The sequence below is a fragment of the Dermacentor albipictus genome, chromosome 10 (genome assembly GCF_038994185.2).
Source record: "Dermacentor albipictus isolate Rhodes 1998 colony chromosome 10, USDA_Dalb.pri_finalv2, whole genome shotgun sequence".
NCBI classification, from domain to species: domain Eukaryota; kingdom Metazoa; phylum Arthropoda; class Arachnida; order Ixodida; family Ixodidae; genus Dermacentor; species Dermacentor albipictus.
In genome coordinates this window covers 65,840,870-65,854,430 of record NC_091830.1, presented here as the reverse complement: position 1 = coordinate 65,854,430, position 13,561 = coordinate 65,840,870, and the positions used below count along the sequence as shown (strand labels likewise).

The following is a 13,561-nucleotide window of genomic DNA, read 5'->3' as shown; positions in this document are numbered from 1 at the left end:
CTATGACCCACATCAGTTGAGGTTAATTTTAAGTTGCGTCTACTTTTTACTTGGAATTTCACTGTGGCTTAAAGCTAACAAATCATTTTCGGTGCGGACGTGCACAGCTATGATTCCATAATTTCTGTTTATTTCTGCAAATCCTCACAATAAGAGGACAAGTGCACTGGAAGAGCCAGCGGTGGCTATCTCATCTGTGTTTCTTAACTTCAAAATTTTTCAATATCTCAAATATATACACAGTACAAAGTTCACTATATTTTTTCAAGACAAGAGGTAGCCAACTAACAAATATTTCTATGCTATGGATAGCTATGTCATGAGAATGAATGTGTTGTATGCTAGCCTCGATTCATTTGCTTTGCGCGCGTTTTTGTTCCTGAAAAAGAAGCTGCCCACTTCAGTGATCCCTTCGGGCGAATATTTGGTCATCGGCGTGTGGAGTGCACGTGAATGATATGTGTCTCAGTGCAAAGACACATTTCCAGCAGACAATGCTAACAACTCATTAAAAAAAGCGTGCTTCTAGGAATTTAGAGTTATTAGGGATGGCAACATCGTCACTTGTATGCTGAACACACACACACACACACACACACACACACACACACACACACATATAAATATATATATATATATATATATATATATATATATATATATATATATAATGGACTCAGTAACAAAAGTGAGGCCAAGCCGGATTCACTTGAAATCATTGAAATCAGTCTAAATAGCAGTCATGAGCAGCAGGGCTTATACTCAGACTCGCGGTACAATAGAGAGAGAGGCTGCAGTTTCGTGGGAAAGGCAGGGCCGCATAGTGATATCGAAGTATAGAGCAATTCTACCCGGGAAAATCCTTACCGAATCAATTCGTGTAATCACCCCGCCCCAACTTGACACCCAATATTTAAAAAAAAACTGCAAGTGAGAAACACTTGCATTGGCCTCAGTGCCTCCGATCACGCTCAACAGCAAATTTCGGCGCGGAGCGTACTTGCGCGCATCGCTACCAATTTGCGAGAGGAGGCGATTTTGGCCGTTTACGGTGGATTTCATACGCGTGGTCGGAAAAATTAGGCCAAGTGACCCGGTCCTGTGTAGGACTCGTCAAAATCGCCACAGAAAAGTTTGGCCCCTATACGAGTCTATACGTTAATTATATCGTTAGTTATATAAATTCTAGTGCAATTTGGTTACTAATTAAGATATAATTAAGAAGTATATATATGCTATATATATAATTAATTATATAATTAAGAATATATGCGCAGGCCATGTAAACCTGGAAATATCTCAGTAGATAACCACCAGCACCCAATGTCACAACGCTGGCGTTATGAAGAACGCGCGGGGAGAACGGTTCGTATTGCCACGCGATTCACCGCGATTTCACAAATTAAATACATCACCATCACCGTCGTCATCGTCATTGTCATCATCATCATCACCATAATCATCATCGTCATCGTCATCATCATCGTTATTATTATTATTATTATTATTATTATTATTATTATTATTATTATTATTATTATTATTATTATTATTATTATTATTATTATTATTATTATTATTATCATCACTTATTTGTTCCAAAATGAGGTCAGTAGCCTGGCTGTTATTTATTATCAAAAGTATTGCACCCTTGTCTGTAAAAAACATTATAGCACAGGCACTAGGTTACAGTGTGTTAAGGTGTGGCATTAGAGTCTTTGGCTTCTGCTCGGATCGTTGGAGATGTAGGGTTGACCGGATTATAAAAAACATTCTTAAAAACGTTGCGTACAATTCCCCAATAGTAACATCTGCAAACATCTTCCGTGAACTTGGGCTACCAAACTTCCATTCATTACTTATAGAAACAATTGTCGTTAAACATTTCTGGAATTCCGATTTCAAACAAAAACGTGCCGCCGCAAGGGAGCTTAGAAAACATGTCCGTTATGTTGTTCCACGTTCAGCCGCAAGGTATGGCGCGGCCAGACGCTGTGCTTATGTGCCTGACATGTTTAATAAATTACCAGAAGAGATATTTAACGCGACATCAAAAAGAACGCTCAAACACATCTTAAAGCAGCTAGAGTAAAATTACCCTCTTGTACATCTTTTTTTTTGGATGGCAATATTTACCTCTTCACTTTTTGTTATATGTAGAAAACCAAATGTTATCTTGTTCTTCTTAATTTTTTACCTTTCATTTTTTTATTCTTTTTTTTATTCATCTCATCAATTTTTGTACATCTTTTGCCTTGTCTATCATATTCATTGGCGCGGTCCTACAAGCGAACTAAGGCTTAGACCGGCCTGCTTGTGTTGTTTTGTATATTGTGTGGCAATAAACATTATTATTATTATTATTATTATTATTATTATTATTATTATTATTATTATTATTATTATTATTATTATTATTATTATTATTATTATTATTATTATTATTATCTGCCTACTTTTATGTCCTCTACAAGACAATATCCTTCAGCGATATCCCCATATATTACTCTCTTAGACTACGCTATCGGTAACACTAGCGGCGCGGAAAGACAGCCCTGGAAGGAAGACAGCGCACATGGAGTTATTTTATTTATTTATTTATTTATTTATTTATTTGTGATAGAATGTACATAATTGTGCATTGCAGAGGGGAGGGGCGAGAATACATTCCAAGAGTGAAAAATATAGGATTATTTCTAGGAATTCACAGTGCAGGGAACAAAAGCAATGCGAAAAAACAACTAGTAATGCATTCATAACAACCAAAACAGAGACTTACATGATATGAAAATACAGGACGAGTACACTTTAACATGCAGACAATGTTCACGAATAAGTACGTAATTATACTTTTTGCCACCATACATTAGCAGCCATCCCTGCCGGCCCTTACTACTGCACCCACCAATAAATAATTACCAACAATTCAATATGCCCCGGGGTTCGCGTAAACGTCAACCGCGCACTGTCATTCGCAGCCACGGCCGCGATAGGAGAGAAGATGCGCGCTCTCCTCCCTAAGCGCGCGTTTGATCACGGGACCTTCAACCAAACGGAAATACTGACCGTGTGGGAAGATAACAACCATCAAGCCGCCACCATTATGGGCTCACTGTTATGTACTTTTTCTCGCGTCTATGGTGTATGGGTCACTCATTCGTGTAGTTTTTGGACTTTACGCGGAGCGTCATGGCGGTGACCAGAAATAAAACGAGAAATAGAAAACATGCGTCGGGCTCGCTCCCACAGCGGAATGATGACGTCACAAACGTTCACCGGCTACAAAAAAACAGCATGAACCCCAACGATAAAGACAACAGTAGGCAAGCCGCTTATCGGTACTTCGCCAGAACCCGTCCGACGCTGAAGGAGGAAGCGTATTTTCCACCGTATAAGCACCAGCGGAAACCTAACATTAGGTGCGCTGGGAGACAGCCCAAGCCAAGGGACCAGCCATCTCGGATCGGAAGCTGGAGCCCGGCGCAGGTGGCCTACAAAATAATGCGCGCGACCTGCATATGTATTAGTCCTCAGGAGCACGGACAGCCAATCGCAGTCACCGCAAACTATATAGGAGAAAACTTGCAATTAACTGACTTATTAGGCGTAACTGCCTGATTCCGAAAATTGTTGGCTCTCATCTTAATTGAAGGGTGCGCCTTCATGAACATTGCGTGGCGATAAGCCTTCATTGGAGAAAAGTTCGCGGCAACAGCATAGTTGTGACGAATTCTGCACCAGGGCGCCAGTTTTACAGATTGCTCCTTCTACAGTGAGGCATACATGAGCTATTCAGTTGGCAAAGGTGAGTCGCTAATACGGGGCAAGGAGGCAACTAGAGAAGCTTGAAGGAAGTGAGGCAAGCTTCGAGGAAAGCATCTGGCCTACAAAACAGCGCAAAAAGTTATACAAACGAACGAAAATGGGGTACCTAATAGAGCAAGCAGTGTGAGGCCTTTTGGGTACGCAAATGCGTTTGGTTGCGCTATTTGTGAAACTCCATAATCAATTTCTGTTAAAAAAGCAGCGTTGCAAAGTTGAACGACCGGAATGCTTCGTACGTGCTGTTCTCGTCCCTGTGATGCTGTGATATTCTGACAAGCCGCAGCGCAAGCCTTTATCCATAGCCCATTCTGTGCATTTTCGTTATTAATTTTTGCTCGTCATATGCCTTATCAGCTGCTGAATAACGCTATCCACGCCGTTTGTACTTGCTCTCCTGTCTTTTGGCCCTTTTAGATATCACTGTGTCTTATTATTTATTCCTTTATTTGCTAATATGGTTGTTTATATGTGCACCTGACAATTTACTGCCCTACCAGCATTATTTGCGACGCCGGAAAATAAATGAAAGCAACGCCATAAGGCATGCTTTGACAAACAATTAAAATATTGAGTTATGAAGTCACATTGCTTTATGTGAAATTCAAACTTCTAGTCATAAGCTTTGTCCAGAAATTCTTATATACAGTGTAATTTCATATAGGTTATGTCTTATCTTCTCATATCACCTCTCATCAGGAAAAGATTTTTGGTTGTATCTATCTGTATTAAAATTTTCAGAAGGCATTGCATAGTTCTTTTCATTGATGTGTGTTTGTACGACCCAATACGCACAAAACGCGTACATCTTGCTAATGTGTTAAACTGAATTCGCTTGTCGCATGGCTCATCCGGGAGACGCCAGCCTCTTGGTGGGGCACGGTGACTGAGGCTGTGAAATTGAACTGTATCCTACTATGAGGTCTTGTAACTACTCATGTAATGCCGTCATTTCAGTAAACAATTCTTCGAGGTCACACGAAGTTGTCTTATATATATATATATATATATATATATATATATATATATATATATATATATATATATATATATATATATATATATAGTCATATCATAAGAAACCAACAAACACTGACACCAAGGACAACAAAGGGGAAATCACTTGTGCTTAATAAATGAAATAAAGAAACAATAAAGTAATGGAAATTCAAGTGGATGAAAAAACGACTTGCCGCAGGTGGGAACCGAACCCACTACCTTCGTATTGCGCGTGCGATGCTCTACCAATTGAGCTACTGCGGCGTCGTTTTCACATCCACTTTCTTGGGTATTAATGTGTCCTAGTAGAACGCTGGGAGTGTTAGCCAGCGCCACCACTCACAGACCTTGGCCACGCAATGGGAAGGTTGTGGGTTCGGTTCCCACCTGCGGCAAGTCGTTTTTTCATCCGCTTTAATTTTCATTACTTTATCGTTTCTTTATTTCATTTATTAAGCACAAGTAATTTCCCCTTTGTTGTCCTTGGTGTCAGTGTTTGTTGGTTTCTTATGTTATGACTAATAAAAATCGGGCCCCTCGGTTAACCCCCTTTCTTCTCGTTCATATATATATATATATATATATATATATATCATATATAGCTTGTCGGCCTGCTATCCCCTCTCTGGGAAAATGAAAATGTCCGCCTACGTTTATAGCCGATATGGGCTGTAGGTATGTTACATCTCTCAAACATCTGTACTGTATGTGTCAAGTAGGACACATTGGCGACTGGGCTTATTATTTTCATTGGCATCTGCAATCACTTATTCAAGTCGCCCGGAGTCGTGGTAGTCCATACAAGATGTGCATATATATTATGAGACGCGAAAAAAGTATTCTTAATTGATAATTTCACAAAGCACATCAAAAGTATCTGTTCGAAATCAACACACCCGTTGTATACTGCTAAGTTTCCGTAGCATGGAGAGTGCATGTTGATCCCAGTACAAAGTGCTCATTAAATGTACCCCTAAAGCCTTTACTGTATCTACAGCTTTAATATAATTGAATTTGTACTTTAGGGCATGATTGGAACGCAAACTAATACCTTTCGTACGAAATATAATAGCTTTTATGTTGTTGGAGTCCGTGTGTAAACAGTTTTCTGGAGACAAATCAGCAAGTTCGCGCAAAAATTCATTACCCATAGTAATCGTATCATCATAAGAACCTATTTGCATGGACACATTTACGTCATCCACGTAAATGATTAACTTAATTCGCGTGCGAATAGGGCTAAACAATATAATTAATTTATAAATTAAAAAGCAGTGGGCTCAGAAAACTCCCCTGTCAAACACCACAAAATATTGCTTTAGTTGATGATATAACTTCGCGAGCAGAAACTTAATGTTGTCTATGATTGGGGTAGTATTTTAGTAATTCGAGTAGATGCCCTCAATTGCATATTTCTCTAATTTCTAGATCAGAATTCTGTGTTTGTTGTAGTAAAACGCCGGTGTAAAATCAACGAACATACCTATTGTTAAATGTTTACGTCAAAGATTTTGCAAGTTATGTTTTTTTTATCAAGCGCTCATTTGGTAGAGCAATTTTTACGAAAGCCCCACTGGACATTAGTAATGAACTTACATTGAACACAAAAGGAAGAAATTTGGTTTAAAGAATTACTCTCGAAACCTTTATAAAATATTGGGTAGATTTATATCTGGCGATAATTTTTTAATGTCCAGCTTGTCACCTTTTTTTATAATGTACACAAATCTTGGCAATTTACGTTTTGTCTGGAAATATGCTTGTACAAATACACAAATTGTAAACGTGAGCGAGAACAGCAGCTATATTACCTATTACAATTTCTATTGGTTGAACCTGCAGACCCTCAGCGTCACTGCTACTTATTGAAATGCTACTATAAATTATAGATCCCCGGATGTATTGAGCATACGTCCGATAGGCCAATTGGCTGAAAAACGATGTTTTCATAAATATCGTGCTTTCATCAGGCAAAATACAAACGCTGTACGACAAGCTCGGATCATGGCTAACGTCCCTGTTCACAACATAGTCATTAAATTCATTTTCTAGATATTCTGCTACCTATAAAGGGCCATTGAGACAAGTTTTCTGAAGAGTCATTTGTCCGCGTTCTATTCATCAGTGTATTTAATCTGTTCCATAGTTTTATTGTGTCAATTTTTAGTGTCCTAATTTCTTAGTACCTTCTAGAACTTCATGCTCGGTACTATTGGGCGAGAATCTCATCAGCGAATGCCTCATGCGCCTCAGGTCATCTTTGTGCTATAGCCTTGATTCCATCCCAGCCGCCATTAATAAAGCGTGTGACAGTATCTTGTTACTTGTGCGGACATCAATATATATGAACTGCTTCCATATTTATATTTACCCGTACGCTTTCGAAACCACTCGCGTCTTTAGGGTCTTTAAATCCGGCATCAAAATGGAAGTCACAAACTATCGGGGCATTTGTCTTCTCTCCGCTGTTTCTAAGCTTTTGAGATATGTTGTTCACAGTGTATTGTGGTTCAGTGCGAAAACAAATTCTTGTTGCATATTAGCATGGGTTTCTTTCTCGCTCGTCCGAAGAGAAAGTGCCGAGGTTCAACTTGAAGCACCAGTTCAGCTGCCTAACATCAAGATTGCTTTCTTTGAGCAGACGACCCATCATTTTCGCTACGCCGACCCGAAAATATTTGAGGAGAAGGAAATTCGCCTATTTGTGCGTGGTGTGCAGCATGAACTCTTCACCAGAATCACGCAGAACCCGCCAAAGACCATCGGAAAGTTCCTTGGTGGGGCCAGAGGCACCGAGAAGACGATAGAAATGCACAACAGGTAATACAACCGCCTCTCGCTGCCGACAACCTGCGACGAAGTTTAGTCCCTAGGCAGCGACGATCAGCTAGAGACTATCAGAGCACTCGTGTGGGAGAAGCTCCAGAAGTTGTTCCCTTCGTGGCAGCCTGACTTCGATGGCTGGTGTTCGGCGAGGTGATGCGGCAGTCGCTAGGAGTCCCTGAGCTGCCGCGGATGCCCACACCATGAGATGGGCCTACGAGGGGTCTCTCTCAACGTGTCCCGTCCAATGCAAGGTGCGCGACCTAGTCAGATCGCCTACTAGATGGCAGCCACTGAGAGCACCTCAGCAGAGTTCCTGTTCGTCATCGTCTCGATGCTGTATATGTCCGAAGCGACGGTCACACATCGACCCAACCCAAGGCCGGTCTGCCAGCTCATATCCGGAAAATTGAAAGCAGCAACCGATGAAGGTGCTGTTGCGCCTCATAAAAAATCCGAAGATCCTACGGTCCGGACCGCCGTATCGATGACGCTAATCCACCCGAACGAAGCCTGGGATTCAAAAATGCGGTGCTAAAGACATGAGACATGGCGACACGGCGTAACGCGACTAGGATAACGCGATGCAGCATTGATTCGATGCCGCTACCTCAATGCAATGAAAGACGAAGGACCACAAACCCAACGCACTTCGCGATGGCTATGCTCTCAGCGTTTTAGGGTACATAGGAGCCGGCTACTCCGTTATGAGTGAACCTTCGCCGGCCACTGGAAGAAAGCTAAAACTGCATGGGAAGGCCTTCAACTCTAGACAGCCGGAAGACAGCAAATAACTTCAATTGGAATCTGCAAGTCAATAATTATGATTCATTCCCGCACTTACCGTGAGACATTTGTTATCCTGCAACAGTGCTCGCAAGACGTAGTTATCGCCAATGGCTTCCCTAATCAACACGGCGCAATCATCGACCAGAAGTCCAACTCGGCAGCGCTATCCGAAAAAAAAAACGATTCCACCAGAAATCCCTCTGAGTCAACTTGCCTTGAGTGTGCTTGAAGATCAATTCACTATGCCACCCCGCCCGAGGATCCTGACTCCGTCGGCGCAGAAGTGACCAATACCCTGAGGCTCGACTGAGAAATTTCTGTCGGAAAAGGACTAATGCACTTGCGTCGAGGAAGTCGTTTGTGGTTACTAACTTCAGCCAGAATGTATGTGCCAGAACAAGGACAAAAAGTCTACATATATAAAAGAAATCAAAACAGTCAGACATTTGTCATCTCAGATTGTGCAGAAAGTTAGACAATGGTCCGCGTTCTCGAACCAGTTTTCAATAATAATCCAAGACCTCCAAGGCATAATCAAGAGCACCCTAAAGGTCTTTTGCATCAATGCAAGGGCTGCTTTTCATCGTCATTAAGGATTAGACGAACCACCATTGCCTAAGCATCGTATAATAACGAAAGCGCTCGAGAGCTCCGTCAGAACTCCTACCGAGTTCCAACGTAAAAACGTGAAGCTATCTGATCCTAAGTCGATCAAATGCTGCGTGACGAGATCATCCATCCGTCAAAAAGCCCATTGGCGTCACTTGCAGTCTTGTTGAAGAAGAATGATGGTACTCTGCGTTTCTGCGTCGATAACTGGCAGTTGAACAACATCACGAAAAGCACGTATAGCCTCTTCCAGGGATAGACGATGTTTCTCAATTCAGGCTACTGGCAAATTGAAGTCGACGAAAGGGATCGGAAGAAGAACACATTTATCACTCAAGATGGCACGTCTTGAGTGATAAATATCACTTCTCATCCCTATGTTGGCGGGGAAGTTCGAGTTTAAAGTAATGCTGTTTGAACTTTGCTCGGCACCTGCAACGTTCCAGCTCGTAATGGACAGAGCCTTGCACGCTATATGGGGACACAGTTGTCTCGCCTACTAAAGAAATGTTCATTCATCGCGCATTCATGCACCTATCTTACAAAATCGGAGATCAAGATGAAATGGGAAACGCTGCGAGTCAAAGCGTTGCAAGAGCTCAAACGGCACTTGCGGTAACCAGCAGTGCTCGTCCCTTTCGACGTAGATGTCTATACCGAAATCCACACCAATGAAAGTAGCGTAGGACTCGGTGCCGTGCTTGTACAAAGGTCATATGTTATGCTAGCCGGTCACTATAAAAGGTAGACGCCAATTCTCTAACGACAAACGAGTGCTTGCGTATGATATTGGCTGCAGCAAAATTTCCACCCTGCCTGTATGGTAGATCATTCAATGTCGTAAGCGACCACCGCGCCTTATGCCGACAGGAAAATTTAAAGGTCTCTTGCGGTCTCCTTGCACGGTTGAGCCTCAGACTGCAAGAGTTCGACATCGCTGTGGCCTACAAGACTTCACGGAAACACTCTGATGCCGATTGCTCGTCTCGTGTTCCACTTGGCCCGCCGCCGCTCGACGATCAAGGCGAGGACACCTTCATGGAAAGAACAAGCGGAGACGACTACGCTTTGTTGCAATTAAGAGACCGTGATTCAAAAAGCCTCGTCGATTACTTGGAAGAAGGACGCGGTCCGTGAGCTATTTAGAGGTGGATTCAAATCAAATCAATTCAGTTTTATTTTCCAGTGTACATACTGAATGGCCATCTTGGGTTAAAGCTACATATGTACCTTGATGTGACCCAACACAGCAGACGAGGCAGTAGTACAGTAAACAGTGTGCGTACATTTACATTATTTCACATATAGTTCCAGCGACAGCGGGAAGTGTATGTGAAGCTTTTGTTTTCCCTGCAAAACAACGTCCTCGTGAAGGACTCCTCCGGAGGGCCTCCCAACTACCTTCTGGTTGTGCCCTAATCAGTGAGGTCCGATGTTCTGAATTCCCTGCATAATGATCTATATTCAGGTCACCTCGGATTTTTCCGTATGCTCGCAAGGATGCAAGGCAAGTACTACTTGCCGTGACTGACCGCCAATGTCGCCCACTAAGTAAAGATGTTCCCAAACTCTCAGCGACGCAAGGCTCCAAAAAGAAAACCAGCAGGATTGCTACAATGTACCGAGCCTCCTTGCTGACCGTTCCAGCAGATAGGAATGGACTTACTTGCACCTTTTCCGACTTTAATATCCGCATATAACTGCATTGTTGTGGGGACGAACTAACTTACCCGCTTCGCTGAAACAAAAGCCTTTCCGAGAGGTAGCACAGCCAAAGTGGCAAAATGTTTTGTAGAGAAAATCCTCCTGCGACATGATAATGCAGCAGTCCTCAACAGAGTAACGGCCTTACAGCAGAGCTGACCGAAGCACACTTGTAATACAGCCAATCCCGCCACCGCACGACAATCTCCTACCATTTCCAGACGAATGACCTTACAGAACGCCTGTATAAAACTCTCGCCCACTTTTCAACGATGTACGTAGACGTCTACCCTTCATGGTTGCTCAGTGACTATGGTGTTGGGCTGCTGGGCACGAGGTCACGGGATCGAATCCCGGCCACGGCGGCCGCATTTCGAAGGGGCGAAATGTGAAAATACCCGTGTACTTAGATTTAGGTGTACGTTAAAGAACCCCAGGGGGTCGAAATTTCTGGAGTCCTCCACTACGGCGTGCCTTATAATCAGGAAATGGTTTTGGCAGGTAACACCCTATAATTCAGTTTTTTTTTTACGTAGACGTCGTACACACGACGTGTGATGTCCTTCCGTGCGCAATCTTTGCCGGCAACACAGCAGTGCAGGAGACAATGCGAATGACGCCATTCAAGCTAACATTCAAGTTAACACGCTGTCTTCTTCGGATAACACCGAAGAAGACAGCGTTGACGTCACCGCCGAAGTTAAGCGTGCCGAAACCAGACAGCTCGACCACCTGCACATAAAGAACCAGCGGAGGTCTGACAGCAGGCACTACAGTCTTCGAGGGCGCTGCGTGGTGTACTAGCTCGGCTATGGTGTTTGGCTACAGACCCCAATACGCTTACGAAAACATTGTCAGAAATGTTTGCAACGCTATTTCGTACCCAATAAGATCGTCCGATGTATGGGCGCACTGGACTATGACCTCGTGCCATGCAGCATCACGTTGCCACAGCGGTGCTGCTGGCGAGCTGAAATAGTCCATGTTGTGCTCCTTAAGTATTTTACCAGGCTAACGAACTTGGGTCTTTATTTCTTTCTCGTTTTATTATTTTTAGTGCGTGTGCTTTTGTTTTTCTCTTTCGCTTTCTCGCCGAATCAGGACAATTGCCTTTAGGAAGGGCGTATTGACACGGGTATAACTTGTTTCGTTTCAGTGAAGGTTTTTCGTGAGCCAATGTCTGTTACAACGCTATCAGTTAGTCTAAGACCCATTACTATATCGGAATTTTCTGGAATTTAAACGCTGGCTGTATTCGCTGCATATTGTCACTGAATTTTGTGTAATCAGATTGTATGTGCGACACGAATTGTGTAGTGCTTTCTGGAAACACACGGGCACCAGTGATTACGCTCGAACATTCAACGAGTCATGAAAATCAGATTTCGACGATCGACGAGTGCGATCCACGTTCTACTTCTGCTCATTGTGCTACTTCTTTTGCTGGGCACATGTTCGCGTAATGAACAGTGAGTTTCGTCACTTGCGCCACTGTTGTGGTTCACCGTCATTAGAACATTAGAATATTTTATAAGTCGTGATTCGCAAACGTATATAATGTGCACTTTTTGTTTCGGTTTGTTGATGTACAGGTTGTCTCACATAACTTGAGCGAAGGTTTTAAAATGAAAAGCACTTCGGACGCGAGTTGAACCGAATGCATAATGTTGGCGCTGGCCCAGAGTTAGTCAGGCTATTGTTTGCTGTCTCTTTAACTAAAGGATTGGTTCGGTTTATTTACGAACTTTTTAATTATTGGCTCCGGACCCCAAGTGTGATACGCAATGTTGTAGAGCACCTTGAGAAACCTCTGGATAAATTGATTCCAGCACGATATATGTCACGTGGCTCATTGAATCGCATTCCAAAGAAAGCCCGCGAAATATGAAAATATACCACGTGAGGGGGCGCTTTCGCACTCGTATTGTGGTCCTCTAGACCGTGGGATGGATGAACAAGGTCGGCTGCAGCGAGACTGGACTGCGACAGGGCGTTATGCCAGGTGGAGGTACCTGGGCATGCGGCTCTTATTGCATGACGGTGCAAATGCATGCTGCTGGCCGAGCATTGCCGAGACGATAAAGCGGCCTGGATAAACCACCGGAACCGATGAGCGAAGGCAGGCTGCAATGTCTGGGGATTATCTGCGCCTCCCTATAATTGGCGTGGGGTCATGTGGTTGTGCTGGTGCCAATTCCGCGAAAACATATGCTGCCGGCCGCGCCTCTTTCTTTTCTTCATTTTTCATGTTTGTTTTGTTTTGTTTCATTTTTTGTTATTGGCTAGCGCTGGCGCCATGATAGTCGCTCTTGATCGCCGTGCACAGCCTCACGATCACAGTGATCATGAATCGCGATGTCACCATGACGAAAGAGTGAAAAGTGAGAGGGTGAGCTGCGAGGAGAATCGGCAAAGGATAGGCCAAAAATAGGGATAATATCACTCCAATTAGCTTACTCAGTGGACTTACGCCCGATAGCTGAATGTGAAGTCGAGATGTCTAGAAGCTCTTAGAGAGTGAAGTGAGGGGCAAAGTGGAGTATGTCATGTGCATGCAGAATCCTGGTTTGAGCTAGTCGGTGCCGTCACATTACCTAGCAATGTATTTGAACAAATCACTCTGGTATTCCCTAACCCGAGATTTCTCGCAACTTGTGTTGGAAAACAGCACAAGCCATTTCACCAGCACCTATTACAAAAGTAATGTGAAAACTGCCGTCAGGCGGCTCTTCAGTGCTTTAATGTTACTGAATACAAAGGTTCGTGACTGTTGCCCCACTAATTACAATAATGCTCTACATTAAAATTCGCATGC

The 13,561-nt window shown here is 43.1% G+C and overlaps 1 non-coding gene across 1 annotated transcript; it reads right to left on the bottom strand.

Annotated features, from left to right (window-relative positions):
- Positions 1-5,012: 5,012 nt before the first annotated feature.
- Positions 5,013-5,085, bottom strand: TRNAA-CGC (transfer RNA alanine (anticodon CGC)). The gene has a single exon. It is a non-coding gene; the product is annotated as a tRNA-Ala (tRNA).
- Positions 5,086-13,561: the final 8,476 nt, after the last annotated feature.